Source organism: Callithrix jacchus, chromosome 6 (genome assembly GCF_049354715.1).
Source record: "Callithrix jacchus isolate 240 chromosome 6, calJac240_pri, whole genome shotgun sequence".
NCBI lineage: Eukaryota > Metazoa > Chordata > Mammalia > Primates > Cebidae > Callithrix > Callithrix jacchus.
Genome location: NC_133507.1, coordinates 118,841,213 through 118,860,569, shown reverse-complemented (window position 1 = coordinate 118,860,569; position 19,357 = coordinate 118,841,213). Strand labels below are relative to the sequence as shown.

Genomic DNA, 19,357 nt, shown 5'->3' with positions numbered 1-19,357 from the left:
AAAAAAGCTTCACTTCTACTCTCTGTAGTCCTTATCATGAAAGGGGTACACTTTATAAACACATATCTTTATTATGGAGTAAATTACCAGGTAGTTACAAATTCAATCCCAAAAGATATCACTTCTCAATGTGTGTGTACCTAATCCATTTTTCTGTTTCTCTAGTTTAGAGATTTTTTTCAAAATCCCAGAAATTAAAGTTGATTAAGAGAGAGACTGGCAACAAGGGCTTAAACAAAATGCTTACAATCTTTGAAGAAAAATCGCTGTAGAAGGGGAGCCTTGAGGTAAGGATGGGACCTCCACTCCAACCAATTTACTCTTGCATCTTCCAAGAAAAACCCTCCAGAAGAGCCCTTAGGTTTTACTGCTTGTCAAAAGTTAACATTTTTATCTTGTTTTGAAAAAATATTATTTATAAAAACCCTTTAACTTTGAAACATACAATAAATAATTAGTTGAGTGAAAAACAAGTTACCAGTAAGAGCACAAAAGACTAAGAGTTAGTAATAAAAACCGAAATGAGAAGTCAGTTGTTCAGTTTATTTTTCCCAGATTCTTCAGGGATTTTGTACCAGGGCTAAGTTAGACAATGATCCCAAAGTCCAAGGACTGTTCTTTCACACATTAGTGAGACCCACAGCATCTTCTGCACCCAAATATTTCTGAATATTTATACTCTTGGACAATATATTTAAATACACAACACTAAATTGCCTGCCTCATTCTGTTTTCTTATTCTTTTCTCAATTTTCCCAAGACTTCCTTTATTTCCTCTGAGTCCATTCCATTCAATCTTAATCATTATTTCTTACTCCTCTTATGAAAACAGTCATGATCTTTAGCTCCATTTCACCTAAACTTAAAATTTACTCTGTCCCACTCAATAGATTCTAAAACATTTTCTCTATAAAGTTGGTAAGCTATCTTGCATAAATTTATTCAATTAATGAATATTTATTGACCACTTACTATATGCACTCACTCTTCTAAGTGCTGGAAATACAGTAGTGATCGAAACACACAAATGTGTGCTCTCGAAGAGCTTAAATTTTAGTGGTGAGGATAAACAATAAACACACACGTCAGGAGGTATTAAGTGCTATAAAGATAAGAGAGACAAGCATGGGACTAGAACATGCTGTGAGGAGAGTACTAGCTTAGGTACCATGGAGAAGGGCAAAGTGGGGTAGCAAACTTTACAGAAGTCTACCAGAAGAACATTCCTTGTAGAAAGAACTCATGTGCCAAGGCCCTGAGGCCAAATCCTTCTTCGTCTGATTAAGGAATAGCAATGGATAGTTAGAAAACTCTATAGACAATCAGATTATACTAGCTGAAGACTTCATTTAATTAAGGTTCATAAACATTCTATTTTTTAAATTACATTCCAAATAGAAATTTTCATATGAAACACAAAATAATCTAAACTGCACTGTCCTCTTGAATTAATTATTGCTGAGTATCAGTAGGTATTCAGACGGTGCCAGATGGACAAAACCAATTCCTGGCGCTAAAGCATCCTAGATGTGAAAATAACTTTGTGTGACAGTAATTCAGCTCCTCCAAAGTCTTATTCTTATCCTTAGTCTAAGCAAATGAAATGACAACCTAAATATATATAAATTATGAGATATATGTCTAAAAATTCTTCATGATACTTAATCACTAGTGTTATTATTCTTACTTACGTACTCTCTTTCTCCTCCACTGGATTGTAAGTTACATGAGAGCACAGACTCTGTTTAGCTTAACACTGTTTCCAGTGTCTGGGAAATAGCACTTGAGCTGTGTACTAGAAAATCAATGAATACTGAAGATCAAATAGGAATGGGCCAAAAAGCAGACAGAAATATGCTGTTATTTTGGTTACAGAAAGCCTATGTTGTTGAGGTGATGGCTATAAGGAAACCACTAATATTGTGTGAGTCTTTATAGAATAGCAGGCACTGTGCTGAATGCTCTGCAGTGCAGCCTGCTGTGTATACAACGACTTTTCAAAGTAAATACTATGATTATCCTTACGCTACAGTTGAGGAAACAGAGGCTGAAAAGGTGAGTATAATCAATTTCCAAGTATCAGAGTTCAGGTATGAACAGAGAGTATTTGAGTCAAGGACTAAGAAAACAAAGAAATACATATACACACAATTTTATATGAATAAATTATAAGTATTATAAGAAATGTTCTATCAGGAAGATAAAACTAGGAACAGAGCACAAAGCTGAGGATGAACAGGTACTTCTCAGATAGAAGAAGGGCAAAACATAAGGGTTCTCTTGGGCATGATGCCAAGCTCAGCCTTGCAGTACATTTTATAAATGGACTAGAAGAGACTGAGTAATCTGATGTTTCAAATTTTGCAAATGACACATTAAGCATCTCTGGGGTGTGAAATGCCAACTTGATAAAAATAAAACAAAGTACACTTAGAGAATGACAAGCTATAAGTTCACAGAGCCCAAGAATGGGATCTGGCAACTTCATGAAGCAGGTAGGTTTCTCTCCAATTTCCATTTCAATACTTGCTTTCCTGGTACAGAGCATTCCGCCATCCTCTGATCTATGAAGACCCTTGAGCCCAGTAACCTACCTCATGGCATAGTTAAGACAAGAAGGTCCCCAAGAACTCAAAGAGCCAGCCAAGATCTGAAATTTGAGCTAACTACATTTGGTGTTCAGATCAGGATGTTCAGCCCTGCTGATCAGAAAGATCTAGCAAGTCCCAGTCTGCAAGGGAACAAATGCCAGAACACTACAACTCAGCTGTACCGTCTCAAACTGGACAGATGCCTTTTAGCCAAAATGCCTGGCTGCTCTACACAAAGATGTTGAGCCTGTTGAACTTATTACTATAATACATGGCACAAATTGAAAATACAAACTGGTTTAAGAACTTTTAAATGAATTCATTATCATTAGTCTAAACAGGATTTCAGATAAACTAGGGCTGCTACTGACATAACAAAAAATCAGCTTCAGCTCCTGTCACATGCTTCTTGAGGCAACATTGGATATGTAATACTAGAGTTGAATGGATCACAAGTCTCACATATATGAAAATTCTCATATAAAACATTTAGTAGCTACCAGACCTCAGAATAACAAATTTGCCTCTTAATACTTTAACACTCATAATCCTTTAATGCATATTCACCTGACATCCAGAAGCCACAATCTTTATGTTTTTGGTCACTAAACAGGTAATTACAGCATTAAAAATGTTCATTAACAAATAATTATCTTCTTAAAGCCAACGATAATGATAATTTTTGTTTGTTTTTATCTCATTTAATGCATATCAAAAATATGTTAGGTACCCTTATTATTCTGATATTTTAGATAAGGAAACAAGATTTTAGAAGTTCTGTGACTTAGCCAAGACCCTATGACTATTAGTTGATAGAGCAGGTACCCAAACCCTGAAGGTATGGCCTCAGAAGCCACACTATGAACCACAAACACTCCGTATTGCCTCCATTCTCTTCTACAAAAATGCAAATTCATTATAATGTACATCCTTACATATTAATCTGCAAATTAAATCCTCTATTTCAGCACAACTAGATAAAACATATATATAACAAGTTAAACAAGATGGGGGGGAAGAGGAGGAGGAGAAGGAGGAGGAGGAGGAGGAGGAGGAGGAGGAGGAGGAGGAGGAGGAGGAGGAGGAGGAGGAGGAGGAGGAGGAGGAGAAGAAGAAAGTAGTCATACTTCTATCCCCAAAAGTATCATTATGAAAATGTTCAACTATACTGCTTGGCTTAATCACAAAATACTAAAAGCAGTATATAGTTTTCTAATGAAAATGACATGTCTGTCATAAGCCCCATATCTCAAATTTAGAGGTTTTTATCTTCTTTCCAACTGCTCTAAAATACAGAGGGTAATTTTAAGACAGAAAACCACAACTGGAGAATCATCAGTGATCACATGGAGCCATTCTTAGAGATAACATTTTCATGTAAAACAGAGACCAATTATTCTGTGGACACACACATACAAATTCTATCTGGAAAAAAGCCACCAATGAAAGGAAAACAAATGCAAAACTCTTTTATCATTTTAACTAAATTGCATGTAAACGAAGACCATGAAACTTTAAGCAGCAAAAGTCTTGGCTTATAGAAAATGAGCTTGAACGCAGACAGATTTGCCAAAACCATGTCGGTCTGCATTTTATTATGCCTGATGTTAAGCAGCACCTGTCTCACATTTTACACATCTACCATGTATAATAGCCATTTCTAACTGTTTAATACTGGGGATTAGTCTTTATCTTTCAGAGTCATATGCTGAGATATTTATGGATAAAATGATATGACATGCTTCAAAGTATTCCAGATTGGAAAAAGCAGAGAGTGGAAGGAGGAGCAGGTGAAACAAGGGAAACCATGAGTTGAGAACTGCTGCCCCTAAAACACAGAATAATATATGATGTTGAATGAGGAGAGCAATTACCAAAAAAAAAACCACTTCATTATATGTGACAGTACTATCAAAAGATGATCAATTCAGTAGGAATTGAAGCTATGGTTCCAATAAACTTCAAAACGAACAGTCCTTAGAGCTTCACTGATGTGTTACCTACTCCCTCAAGACTTCTAACTCAAAGCCCACATTTCAGATGTTAATGTTGGTTCTCATGATCATTCTATAACATTAAATTGTGAAGTTCCAGATTTTGCTTCTAATAAACACAAATGGCCCTTGTATGGTGAGATCCAACTTATTATGGAAATGCTTCTTGATTATTTACCAAATGTGTGCAAAAAAAAATGTTTCCAGAGCACACTATTTAAAGTACATTAAAATGTTCTGAATTTTTCATTATAACTAACAACCCAAAGTGATAGTAGTATTTAATTTTATTTTACAACCTGCTTTATAACTATCACAAAAGCAACTATGTCAGGAAAGTAGCACTCCTTGATTTCATTAAGAAATATATAAATTTCTACATATGGAAATTTGCTGTATGTATATATATATGTGTGTGTGTGTGTGTGTATATAATACGTAACAAAAAGAAAAATAAAAATGATTATTTTATTTACCTATATTCTTGTCTTAGATCCTAATTAACATTTTAATTAGGATTAATATTTAAATATTAATTAATATTTTCCTTTCAAAATGGCCCTAGAATGGCACTTTTTTCTTTTCTCTTACTTGAGACAGCTTAGTGAAGTAAAATGGAGATGAAAGGAGGGTGGGGAGAGATGTCAATGGATTCCATTTTGAGGGATCACTTTTATTCTTGGCAGAGTGTATGCTCTCTCCAAAGTGATAACTTACAATAATTTGATCTAGCACTTGTGTTCCTTCTATTAAACATGATTGCTGTGTATTTAATCAGAAGGGAAGTCCACTGGGCCAAAATTTTTAAATTACTTCCTCTTTCTGTAAGAAACAAAAACTAAATTTTTTTATCAAAGGAAATAGATAAACATCTTCCAAGTTCAACAAGCCGTGGTGTTGTATGGAAAACAAATATCTAGAAAGAGAAAGGGGAGCTAAAACGCAGTGAACACCTTTTTTAGTTAGCCTAGCTCTGTGGTGCTGCCAGTCATGTGCCATGCCATGAATCCCTTATCCTCACTTGAAAAAGGAGGGACCATGGTTCAGGAGGTGACCCAGGATTATAGCACAAGTCCATCTGACTCCAAAACTTCTCTTCCCATTCCACTAACCTGAGAAACAGAATATACATCATCACTTGGCTGCAGCTTTAAATAGCCTAATAAGTAGGTCTTTGCTTCTTCATAAAAACACTCATCTCTGGGCAAACACACAATCCAAGGCCTGCTGATCCTACACAATTCTTAAGACAAGCGGCCACAGCTTAATTCCTATTCTTAACTAATTCACACGCAGGCATAAAATAAACATTTACAAAGGATAATAAGGTAGATGTGTAACTATTGCACTAAAAATTTTTAAAAATCATGAGCTAGTTATACTGGCAAAGGACTATTAAGCAAAAAAACAATCCAACATCCCTTCCCTTCCCCCTCATGTAATTATAGTTATTTAAATTTGACTTTCACCAGAAGTGAGCAGAAAAGAGCTGCCTAACACTCAGAAGCAATCATCACAAAATTCATCAGTGGCAGCAAACTATGAGGTTCACTCAATGTTTATCCAATGCCGTTTGCTCCAAATAGAATTACAGTAAGTCTGTGACAGGCACTGCAGGCTGGCTCACTCAACACCTGTTGCCAACTACCTGTCTCTCTTGCCTACCTCTACTTTTAAGGTTAACAAAGCTAAATATTCATTTTCCCTGCCTTTTCATAAGGTGAGAGCAGGCCATGGACAGGGGATAGAATAGAGGAAATGAACCAACTCTCTGGCCAATATGACTTAAATAGAAGCCAACTGGTGGAATTTCTGAGCAGCTTTTTCTTTTCCTGACAAGAGAGACAGAATGAAGCTGGCACTACCCCCACCCCTGACTGTACACACACTCCATCACCCTTCTCCCAGAACTAGGGCAGCCATCTTGCAAGTAGGAGGAGACAAGCCTGAGAATGAAAGTCAATGTATGCAAGAATGGCAGAGCAAAAAGTCAAAGAGCCTGGGTCACTGAATAGCAGAACCAGCACTAGCAACTGCCTACCTCCAGCTTCTAGTTATTCAAAAACATTAAATCCCTATTTATTTAAACCACTTTAAGTCAAGCTTTATGTTGCCTGAAGCTTTTTCTCTAACAGATTCAAATAAACACTGTTGGTCAGGCACAGTGGCTCACCCTTGTAATCCCAGCACTTTGGGAGGTGGAGGAGGGCAGATCACAAGGTCAGGAGTTCAAGACCAGGCTGGCCAAAACAGTGAAATCCCGTCTCTACTAAAAATGCAAAAATTAGCTGGGCATGGTGGCGGGCGCCTATAATCCCAGCTACTTGGGAGGCTGAGGCAGGAAAATCACTTGAACCAGGGAGGTGGAGGTTGCAGTGGAGATCACACCACTACAGTCTAGCCTGGGCAACAGACCCAGACTCCATCTCAAAAAAACAACAACAACAACAACACTGTGGTAAATAGCCACTTAAAGCCAAGCTAACATACAGCATTTAAGTATCTAACTTTCTTTGGGTTTAAATTTGCATGCTGAAATGAAAAACACACTGAACTCTAGACCAATCATTGACAGTGACTTGCTTTTGACCTTAGCCAAATCATTTTACCTCTCTGAGCCTCACCCTTCTTGAATTTGCAAAGCGTTAGATAATGATGCCTGTGCTGCCTATCTCGTACGACTGTTCTGAGGGTCAGATGAAGGAGCTGACTTTGAATAAACCCTAACGTGCTATAAGAATGTAAAAGGTGTATACTCCTTGCATGCATTATGTTCCCTGTATATATTTAGTTGCCACCTATCTCACTCCCAAATCTGACAACAAATATACTACGGCACTGAGTTTACTCAAGAACTCAGACAAGATACGAATTTTTAAATTATTCTTCCCTAAAGGATATTTATGCTTTCTATCCAACACACAGAATTGATTTTGAACCAAAAAGGGTTCAAATGTGTAGTGAAAGCAAACAAAAGAGGTTCTCTAAAGTTACAGATGTTGTAAGTTCTAAGTTCTACTTTATAATTCATCTGATGGTTATATTTGATTAAGAAATTTGATTAAGGAACAACTATACCAAGAAATAAGCAATGGTGGCTTTGTAACTCAATACAGTTAACTAACTTCAAACCTCTTATTCTGTGAAAGTTCCTCCTACTCAATAGTGTTTTTCAGTTTTTTGAAAACACTTAAGACTTAACTAGAGAACTGACTGAATTACATATATATTGATTGGCTCTGCATTGAAGCTTTCACATAGTAAATCGTGAGTAAACAGGATGTTATTTGCACAGAGAAAGGGGTCAACGGAAGTAGAACTTTGCTAGGGATATTATCATAACAGATCGTAAAGTGGGCTTCCTGAAGTCCTAAGATCATAAGTACATTCACATGTAAAGAATAAAGTGGAAATTCTCATTTAATCAAAATCCTCTTTTGGCACATCTACGTCTGTGTAGTGCACAGATCAGGGCCTCAACATCACCTAGGGGCTTCTTAGAAAGACCAGATCTCACATCCTAACCCTGACCTATCAAATAGGAATGTGTATTTTCACAAGATTCCAGGTAATTCATAAGCACATTCAAGGTTGAGAAGCACTGATCCCTGCCCAGCCAGCATTTAGTTTTGATTTATTGTTGATAAAAATAACCAGCAAACCAAGAATTTATTACCTCTACACAAGAAGCTGGGAAAACATTTCCATAATATTCTCCATGCCAGATTAGCTTATCTCAAACACAGTTCTAATCATGACATTCAAAACCTTCAATGACTTCCTTTCACCTATCAAAAAAAAAAAATCTAAAGCCCTCAGTATGACAGTCAAGCTCTTCATCTGGCAGCAATCCCCTTTCCAATTTCACCTTAGTCCCCTCACATGCCCAGTGCTATTTCTCAATATGTCAAGAGCAGATCACCTGCAACAACAGGACCACCTGAGGCCCCACCGTTGACCTTCTGAATCATGCTCTCTGGGAGACAGAACTGGGATGGAGCAATCTTAATCACTCTCCCAGGTGATTCTTGGAAAACAGCTGCTCATGCTTTAAGCCTGTCTAATCCATGGTCAAGTTTCTCAACGTAATGGCACAGAAGGGGTCACTCCATCCTAAGTGTCAGCATGGGCCTATATGTGGCTCTGTTGTTGTCCCTCACACAGTATTGCAATTACATGTTTCCATGCTTGTTTCCTCTTTAAGTATCTAAATGTAAGAGATGCATACTATGTATCTCTGTATCTCCAACATCCAGCACATCCTTTACAGATAGATGTTTAATATTTGCTGATTTACTGCAGCATTACTTATACTAAGTAAAAAATCAAAATTGAAGCAAGCCAAAACTCTATCATTTGGAAGCTACCTAAATTAGTTATAGTACAACCATCCAGTGGAATAGGTATCCATTAAAAATGACATTAATTATGTATTGATTGGAAGGATAGCCAGGATACATATAGTAAAAATATAAAAAAGCAAATTACAACTTAAGTCTATAATGATCCTGGAGATTATACACCAAAATATTAACAGTGGTTATCTCTGGGTGGGAGGTTTATGAGTAACATTTATTTCTTTATTTCTTTATTTGAATTTTTTATAATGAGTATGTATATCTTTTTTACATTTTAAAGCTGTTCTCATTTTAAATGCTTAGGGAATAAATGCTGTTACAGTAAATTATGGCTTTACTTATTCTCCTTCCAAGGATAGGGATTTCCAAAGGTTGGCAGTGATCCAAAGGTTGGTGTTGTTGCTAAGAGGGAGAAGGAGAAAGTAGGAAATGGGTTGTCCTTAGCAACTGGCTCTCACAACTGTTCCTCCTATTGTCTGGGATTCAGAAAAATACTTAAATAGCCTTAGATATCTTCTCTCATAACACTTTTCTAATAAGAACTGTGGCTTCCAGTGGAAATGATATAGCTCAATTTTGACAGTACCAATTAGTCATAACGCATAAAGACACTATCGGTTGTCAATTGTTTCAGTTGTGAAAATCAGCTTCCAACCTCATTTCACCTTCCCTGTTGGCCTTCTCTCGCCTTTCAGAGTGATCCTTCCCTGTGGAAGATGAATTTGTTAAATATTGTTTTATTCTATTTAGCATGATACCAATGCTGCACATGCAAGCTGTCAATGACTTTCTTTTATTATCACCAAATTGGGGCATTGCTTCTGCTAAGAGAAGGATGAATGGGGAGGTGGAGGGATATCTCCAGCCTTTTTTCTTATACTATACAAGAAACCTACAAACAACTTTCATTTCAATTAATGTTGCACATGAACTCAAGATAGTTTGGAGAAAAATAAGAAAAATAAATTAAAATTAAAATCACACCAACCACAGGAAGAACATGTCAATTTATTGGTATTTATTTCCTTAATTTTAACATTTAGCCTAAAACACAAACAAAACTAAGATTTGCAAGGAAAAAAATTGGAAACAAAATTTGTTAGTCATGCTAGGATTTTATTACAGTTTAAATCAACTTTGAATGCTTTAAATGCATATTATGCTTGAATATCAACAGAAAATGTGTGTTGTTATAGCTTAAAAACTTTAACAAATTTGCTTCTTGGGTTCTTCTAAAATGTGCTTACTCTATGAAAACCTGAAGTAAATAGGAAAAAAACCTTTGAAAGTTTTAATAGAATATTAAAACTCAGCGTAAGCAGACATATAGAAGAGTTTTTAAAGCCTATTTTTTTTTGTTAAAGCAGCTCAAAATCATATCTCCAAAAGAGCAAAATTTGAGTATAACTTATTACCTTCTAGGCTCAAAAACCATGGCTGTTCATTTAACAAGTTTAAGGAGTATAGCTGGTGTCATAAACCCTGAACATGTAGCAGACATGCAACCTATGCATCCAAAATGAATAGGACGGTGAAAGTGGCCCTAGGCCAGGAGACAGGAGACAGATTTCTTCCCTTTTGTTCTGCAATGGTCACATGACTTGCTAGTCACTTTGCTTCTCAGAATTTCTCACTTCCTCATCGGTAAACACAAGCCCAAGGCTAGATGATGTCTAGGTTGTTTCCAGATCAAAAATTTTTAAAGCTCTAATTCTACACATTCTTTCTACACACACACACACAAAACTGAAAACATCCTATTTTTATAGTCTAAAAAAACTGCAAATGAAAGAACTGCATTTTAGCAAATTTTTCCACTGACATTTTAAAAAAGGAAATAAGATATAGCCTTACCATTTTAATATAATTAATTTACTTTTCAATACTAGTATCATATCATCATTTATTATTCATTAGCATTTAATAACCATATCTTTTATTTCTAGTTTCAATATTAGAAAGAAATTTGTCTTCCTTAATTACGGAATCAGCAGGAATCATGATATATGCTAAAAGCAGAAAAATATCTGAGGTATAAAACTTAATTTTGTCTTTCAAAAGATAATTGAAGACAGAAATTTCAGCTTCCCAAAGTACTGTACTCCAATATGCAAGATAGTTCAGTTATCAAATCAGTAATAAAAACTAATATTCATATAGTCTTATTTATAGAGCACTTTAACATGCATAATGTCACTAAATCTTAATGACTCTATGAGGAAGTATTGTCATTATCCCCACTCTGAACTTGAGGAAACTGAGATCCCCTGACATTAAGTGGTTGTCCAAGATCATAAAGCTAGAAAGCACCAGCCCCATGACTCAACCTCTGACCTTTTCTCTCAATTTCTTGCTCTCTCTTCATGCTGTTCTGCCAGTTCATAAACCGTTAATGTTTGTGATTAAGCCCACTTTCACGTAACTTAATGTAGACGGTTGCTCATAAACACCATAAACAACTGGGAACAAATATTTGAAACACGTGTAAACAGAAAGGGTTAATTACCTATCTTTAACATATGAGGAATAGTTACAAATTAAAAAAAAGAAAAAGACCAACAACTCAATGAAGTTAGATGAGAAATACAACCAGAGAGTTTACACAGAAATTTATTATTAATAGCTTTGAAACACGTGGGGGAAAAAATAAAATGCTCAATCTCAATTAAATAACTGCAAGTAAAAATAAGCTTTTTTTGTTTTTTTTTGTTTTTTTTTAGAGAGAGAGTCTCATTGCAGCTTCAACCTTCCAGTCTCAAATGACCCTCCTACTTCAGCCTCCCAGGTACCTGGGACCACAGCCACACACCACTGCACTTAGTTTTTGGTAGAGACAGGGTCTCATTATGTTGCCCAGGCTGGTCTTGAACTCCTGGACTCACGTGATCCTCAGCCTCCCAAAGTGCTGGGATTACAGGTGTTAGCCACTGAGCCAAGCCTCTCCCCTACCTTATTAACAAAACTTTTTAAATTTTTCATGTGCTAGTACATAGAGTGCGAAATAATAGACACTGGAGACTCGGAGTGGTAGGAGGGAATGAGTGATGAGAAATTACTTAATGGGTACAATGTACATTATAGGGGTTACAGCTATACTAAAAGCCCAGATTTCACCAAGCCCCAATATATCCATGTAAAATAACTGTGCCTGTACCTCTTAAATTTATACAAAAAAAGCAATGTTTTAAAATAAAATTAAAATTTTTCATGTACCAAATTGACCATGGTGTAGGAAAAAGTTACTCCCATATACCATCAGTGGAGGATGTATGGTTAAAATTTTTTTGAGGGCAATTTTACAGCAATTCCTCTCCTTGGAACTTGTTATTTATTTTATTTATGTGGGCAAAGAAAAAAATGATCATCATGTAAAAGATGTTCCTAAGAGTATCAGCTAATACAGCAAAATACTGAAGACAACTCAAATGTCCCCCCATCAGAAGTAACTGAATTTTGGGTACTTCATACAATAAAGCACTACACTCCAATGTAAAACAGTATACTTTTTATAAAAAGCAGAATATATTGTAGTTTACCCTTCATTTGCCTATGAAAAATATACATGGAGATCACACCCAAAGATCTGAGATGGTATGTGCTTATTAAAATATGTCTGGAAAGATCCCAAGAAATTCCCCCTAAGAGAATGGAACTAAGGATGCAGGACTCTGGGGAATTAACATTTAAGTTATTTTTAAATGTAATATTGTTTGAAGTGTTTAATTCTTTTTTTTTTTTGAAACAGAGTTTTGCTCTGTCACCAGGTGCCAGGCTGGAGTGCAGTGGCATGATCTCAGCTCATTGAAACCTCCGCCTCCCGGGTTCAAGCAATTCTCCTGCCTCAGCCTCCCAAGTAGCTGGGACTACAGGCGTGCACCACCACACCCAGCTAATTGTTTTGTATTTTTAGTAGAGACAGGGTTTCACTATGTTGACCAGGATGGTCTTGATTCTTGACCTCGTGATCCGCCCACCTTGGCCTTCCAAAGTGCTGGGATTACAGACATGAGCCACCACGCCCTGCTCAAGTGTTTAATTCTTTGCATGCCTATACTCAACTTGGTTGATGTGAGGAGTCAATTAGATAAACTAATGTATGTTAAAGCATTTTGCAAACTGAAGAGAATATACAAACCTAAAGCTTCCTGGATATTGCTTTATCACTAGCATTTCAGGAAGACTTTTTACTGATTTAGCACCTACTGCCCTGAGCTATACCCAGTAAGCATAATTCCTCAGAAAATACTTCATGATGGATTGAAGAACTATCAAAAATGCAAATATTCACCCAAGAGCTAATACCTTTAAATAGTACTTTTCAAATTTCATCAAATAGCCCCTAGTGTCAAAGACACTGAGCTTGTTCCCCCAGGGACCTAGAAAGTATACCAAAGGCCCTCACATTTTTAATATGTCCATACTCTTTCTGATAAATTGTTTTTCACAAACCTTCAAATAAACTGACAATCCAGAAAGTGACACTAGGTTTATTCTGAGACCTTACCCCCAGGAACTGGATGCACCCGTTTGAAGAATTTTACTTTTGTTTTTTCTTTTTTTGAAACTGAGTCTCACTCTGTCGCCCAGGCTGGAGTGCAGTGGTGTGAGCTCGGCTCACTGCAACCTCCACCTCCCCAGTTCAAGCAATTCTCCTGTCTCAGCCTCCTGAGTAGCTAGGACTACAGGCACACACCACCACACCCGGCTAATTTTTGTATTTTTCTTAGAGACGAGGTTTCACTATGTTGGCCAGGTTGGTCTCGAGCTCCTGACCTCAAATGATCTGCCTGCCTCGGCCTTCCAAAGTGTTTAAATTACAGATGTGAGCCACTGCATCCAGCCAGGAATTTTATTTTAAAGGATATTTGTTGGCATCTTAGCAGAGGACACTTTAAATATGGGATGAAAGATATGGAGAAAAAAAGGAAGTTAAACAGAACTTGAATCAGATACTCTGTGATTTAATCTTCAAAATCACCATTATTTCAACAAGTTAACTGAACTCCTACTATGGCCATAGTCTCTTTCCCTCATGAAGCTACAGTTTTTAGTTCTAACTGATACTGTACAGGTACCCTCCAAAGAGGTTTTAGCCAATGCATTCATTCCCCACTGATGATGCAGAATACATCTTTCTCCACACTGCAGTCAATTCAGCACATGGCCAAATGTTTTGTCTAGTTAGAGGAGCAGAGCGGAAGCACATGTCAAGCCCTGAATCAAATATAATTAAATAGCAAGACAAAGGAGGTCTTGGCCATGAAGTTAGAAAGATGGCTAGAGAAGGCCTATCTGAGGGGAAAATGTCTGAGCTGAAACCTAAACTGTAGGAAAGTATGATGGTTAAATTTCGTGTCAACTTGATGGGACCATGCATGGGGTGTCGAGATTAAACATTGTTTCTGGGCATGTTTGTGAAGGTTTCCAGATGAGATTAGCATTGGAATCAATGGACTCAGTACAGCATATTGCCCTCCCCACTGTGGGCAGCAGCCCATTTATTTTGAATAGAATAAAACATGGAAGAAAGAAGAATTTGTTCCCCCTTCCCTGTTTCTTGTTTCACTGCTTGAGCTGGGAAATCTCACCTCATCTTCTCTTGCCTTTGGACTGGGATTCATACCATCAGCTCCTCTGGCTCTCAGCCTTCGGACTCAAACTGAATTACACCACCAGCTGACTTGGGTCTCCAGCTTGTAGATGGCACATTGTGGCCTCCATATTTGCATATGCTAATTCTCCATAATAAAATCTCCTTTAAAATATTTTTAAAAATTGGTTCTGTTTCTATGGAGAATCCTGACTAATATATAAGCGGTTATAGTCATACAAAAAGGAGGAAGAATATTCCAGAGCAAAACTCTGAGGTAGCAGATACTTAGCACATTCACAGGACAGGAAGGTAGCCACTATGGATGGAGCATGAGAACCTGGGGACAAGGGGTAGATGCTGAGTTTACAGAGGCAGGAGCCAAACCACGTCAGGCCTTATAAGCCAAATAAGGTGACATTTATTTTTATTGCAATGGGAAGCTGTTGGAGGGCTTTAAGCAAGAGAACAATACCATCTCAATTATTTTTTGAGGAAATCATTCTGTTTGCTATGCAAGCAATGATCTGTGGAAAGCAACACAAGAAGCAGGGAGTCAATCAGGAGGCAACTGAAAGAATCCAGATGAGAGCTGATGGTGATTTGAATTGTGGGTTTAGCAGGGGCAACAGAAGTTTTCCCTTTCAGGATGTATTTTAGAACTGTGGGATTGCCGCTAATTTGGATATGGAGAATGAGGGGAAAAAAGGATTGCTGAATGAATCTCAAATTTTCAGAGTGAGCTATCTGGTGGATAGTGATAGAATTTGCTAAGATGAGGAGGCGGGCCCTGAAGAGTTTTGTTAAGAATATCATGGCTGAGATTCCTACTTGACACCCAAAATCACTTTCCACTTCTTCCTTAGTAACCAATCCCCATTTTTCTTCCAGCTAAAAGACTACATCTCCCAGCCTCCTTCTGTTGCTAACTGAGGTTTTGTTACTAACTGAGCTTTTGTTGCTAAGTTCTAGCCAATAAGAAACAAAATAGAAGTATTGTACAAGACTTCTAGGACAACTAAAAGAGAGAGAACTCAGCTGGAAGCTAAACTTTTTGCCCGATGCACCATCTTCCTTCCTGTTGTCTGAAATGAGGAAGATGGCTTGGAGCTCCAACATCCGCTTTAAGTATAGAACTCATGTGCTAAGAATGTCAGATTAAGGAGTTTAAATGGAGCCTAAGTTGCTGGTCGTTTCAGGGAGCAGATGTACCAGTGCTAGACTGTCTATCTCTGGACTTCTTTTTTTTTTTGAGATGGAGTCTCACTCTGTCACCCAGGCTGGGGTGCAATGGCACGATCTCGGCTCACTGAAACCTTCACCTCCTGGGTTCAAACGATTCTCCTGCTCAGCCTCCCAAGTAGCTGAGACTACAGGCACCTGCGACCATGCCGGCTAATTTTTGTATTTTCAGTAGAGACAGGGTTTCACCATGTTGGCCAGGATGGTCTCAATCTCTCGACCTCAATGATCCACCCACCTCGGCCTCCCAAAGTGCTGGGATTACATGCATGAGCCACCTCGCCCGGCCTTCTCTGGACTTCTTATAAGTGGAATAAATTATTGTGTGTTTACAGTTATTTTGAGTTTTCCGATTCATGCAGACAAACTAAGTCCTAACTGATACAAAGATTTAAAGATTGATTGATATATCTATTAAATATCCCAGTTAGGTAGAACCCTCATTTTTTTTTTTTTTTTTGAGACGGAGTTTCACTCTTGTTACCCAGGCTGGAGTGCAATGGCGTGATCTCGGCTCACCGCAACCTCCGCCACCTGGAGAACCCTCATTTTAAACATAAAAAAATAGTGTCAGAGAAGTTACTTACCAAAGTTAAGCAACTTAAGATAGAGACAAGATTTGAACTAATAGCAGTCTCACTCCAAAGTTAATGCTTTGTTTTCATATGATACCATCCTATACATAAAACAAAAAGAAGAAAAGAAGGCACCAGAACCAAATGTTCCCAGTAGCAAAATCATATCTAGGACCAGTTCTGCATATGATACCAAAAATAGCCCTACTCAACTTGATATAAGGAAGAATGATCTCTTATCTAGAAGTGCTACTATTTATATCATGTATCATGTTGTATCATGTTGCTTTACCCTTTTCTAAAAGCAATACATTTTTTACTATATTCACCTATCAATTCAGCCCTAGGTTTATTTCCATTGTATTAAAATGCTACTTATATTTAGAGTTGCTCTTGCAACTAAATATATGCTGAACTACCTTCTGAAGTCCTCTTGTCATACTACTTTGGCAAATATAATACATACTCCGACCCTGAGTCAGGACCTTCCCTTATATGACCCATTAATTATGCACCCTGTAAGAAAATAATGATAAGTTTTCCATAGCTCCCAACACTGATGGATCCAACTAGTATTTAATTATAACAATCATTTCACAATTTATTGATGTTATTATCCCATGAGGCAGAGAAACAAATACTTTGTACAGTTAAAAATCTTTTATGTCCAAAACTTCTTCCTCAATCTATCAGATCTATCTCCTATGACACAGAGAAAATCTGACTGGTAAGGCCAGTCTTATTTTTTATATGGTCAGGATGATAACAGGTTTAAACTTTAGGTGTTCCTAAGTAATCAAAAGGAAAAATTGTTTCCTTTTACTTTTCCATTTAAATATAATTACATACTGAAGTACATATCATAAATGAACAGCTTGATAAAATTTTACAAAATGAGCACACCTGTGAAGCCACCACCCAACTCAAGATATAGAACACCTGCAGTATCTAGAATCCTCTCTCAAACCCTGTCCAGTCATCACCTACTCCCACGTTAACCACTCTCCTGACTTCTGATTCCACAGACTTATTTTGCTTATTTTGGAACCTGATATAAATGGCATAGTGCAACATATAATCTCTTACTTAACATTATGTCTGTAAAATATATCCATATTGTTGCAGGTAGCCATCGGTTATGCTTTTTAATTACTGAATAGCATTCCACTTATCCATTCTGTTGTTAAAGGATGTTTAGATTAGTTGAAGTTTTATATTTGCTATACATAGTAGGTATACATATAGTATATATTTGCAGTTTTGTATTTACTATATATAATGCTGCTTTTAACATTCTTACCCAATACTTTTAGTGCATAAAGGAAAGTTTTTCACTTAGAATTTTTAATTCTTGTTTTTATTTTATTTGTGGTATACAGACTATATTGTCTACACATTTGGAAGTAATACATCCAGAGTAAGCATGCATACTTTGGCTAAAATATATTATGCCTAATTCAATGCTCAGCAAAACTCCCTTGAGTGCTTTAGTATTGTTAGGGAAATAATGAAAAAAAAGGATATGAGACTACTGTGAAGGATAAAGAAAGTTTAGAAAACAGGTAATAGAAAATTTAAAATAAAGAGAAGTATCAAGTGTCAAGTCCTTACCATAAATTTTTTAATTCCCATTAAGTTAAATGACCACAGACTGGCCTTCAGGTTGTGCTATCTCCTATTAGTATCTCCTAATACTAATACATTTCCTCAAGATGCTCCCATAGGGTTGTGTGCCATTTTTTGCTTATCTTTGGCATGTACCTTAACTTCTTGGAACATACTGGGGCTCCCTAGCGATACAGTGATTACATGTAATAGATAAAGTCACCCTTAATATTCCATACCACATTAGGATTCCCAGTAACTGGAAGCCTTGGCTCCCCCTCCTCCACTACCCTGAGAAATTAAATGTTAACAATTTTTTCAGTTGGGTGGGGGTTCAGGTGCCTCATCTCTTACCTTTCCCAACCCACTCTCATTCATTTATTCAAAATCTATCTTCTTGTTTTTTTTTTTTAATTTTTTATTGGATTTTAGGTTTTGGGGTACATGAACAGAGCATGCAAGACAGTTGCGTAGATACACACATGGCAGTGTGCTTTGCTTTTCTTCTCCCCTTCACCCACATTTGGCATTTCTCCCCAGGCTATCCCTCCCCACCTCCCCCTCCCACTGGCCCTCCCCTTTTCCCCCCAATAGATCCCTGTGTTTAGTACTCCCCTTTCTGTGTCCATGTGTTCTCATTTTTCATCACCCGCCTATGAATGAGAATATGCGGTGTTTCATTTTCTGCTCTTGTGTCAGTTTGCTGAGGATGATGTTCTCCAGATTCATCCATGTCCCTACAAACGACACAAACTCATCACAAAATCTATCTTCTTGTTACCTAATGTATACAAGGTTCTGTGTTATGTGCTTGAGAGGTGAGAACATATCTAAGTATAAAATATTTACAGATTAAATAACAAGTATCTAAAATTTGCTTCCAGCTAATAAGGAAAGTAAAAGGATAAAACAGAATGGGACAGAATTGGCCATGAGTTGATGGACTGATTGTTGAGCTGGATGATAAATCCTTGAGGGTTCATATTATTGATTTATGTGCTTTCATGTGTGTTCAAAGTTATCTATAATAAAATTTTTTTAAACACACAAAAAAATGCATATGACAGCCTCTGACCGCCAAGAACATACAGACTAATAAAAGTGCTAAAACATGCATTCAAAGAGCGTAGTGAAGTTTAAAGGGACCATAGCAGTTATGAATCCCAACCTTAGCATGAAAGAAGTAACTCTAAGGCCTAGAGGTTAAGTGAGTTGCCAAGGTCACATGGGTGGTAGCAGAGGTGATACTAAAAACTAGCTCACTTACACACACACACACACACACACACACACACGAGGCACTGTTTCTTCTTCCAGACAGACTGCTCCAATACAGAGCAGTATATGGCAAAAACCATGAAGCTAGTCCAAACTAGATGCATTAGATTTCAAAACACCACCT

General features: G+C 37.1%; 1 protein-coding gene and 1 long non-coding RNA gene across 3 annotated transcripts in view; both read right to left on the bottom strand.

Annotated features, from left to right (window-relative positions):
• PLCL1 (phospholipase C like 1 (inactive)) overlaps positions 1-19,357 on the bottom strand; it is a 359,533-nt gene that overhangs the window by 257,848 nt on the left and 82,328 nt on the right. The gene's annotated exons all lie outside the window — the stretch shown is intronic.
• Positions 13,485-19,357, bottom strand: part of LOC128932405 (uncharacterized) — a 28,739-nt gene continuing 22,866 nt past the window's right edge. Inside the window, exon 2 of the long non-coding RNA XR_008482216.2 lies at positions 13,485-18,692. This is a non-coding gene — a long non-coding RNA (uncharacterized LOC128932405). The remainder of the gene's footprint in view (positions 18,693-19,357) is intronic.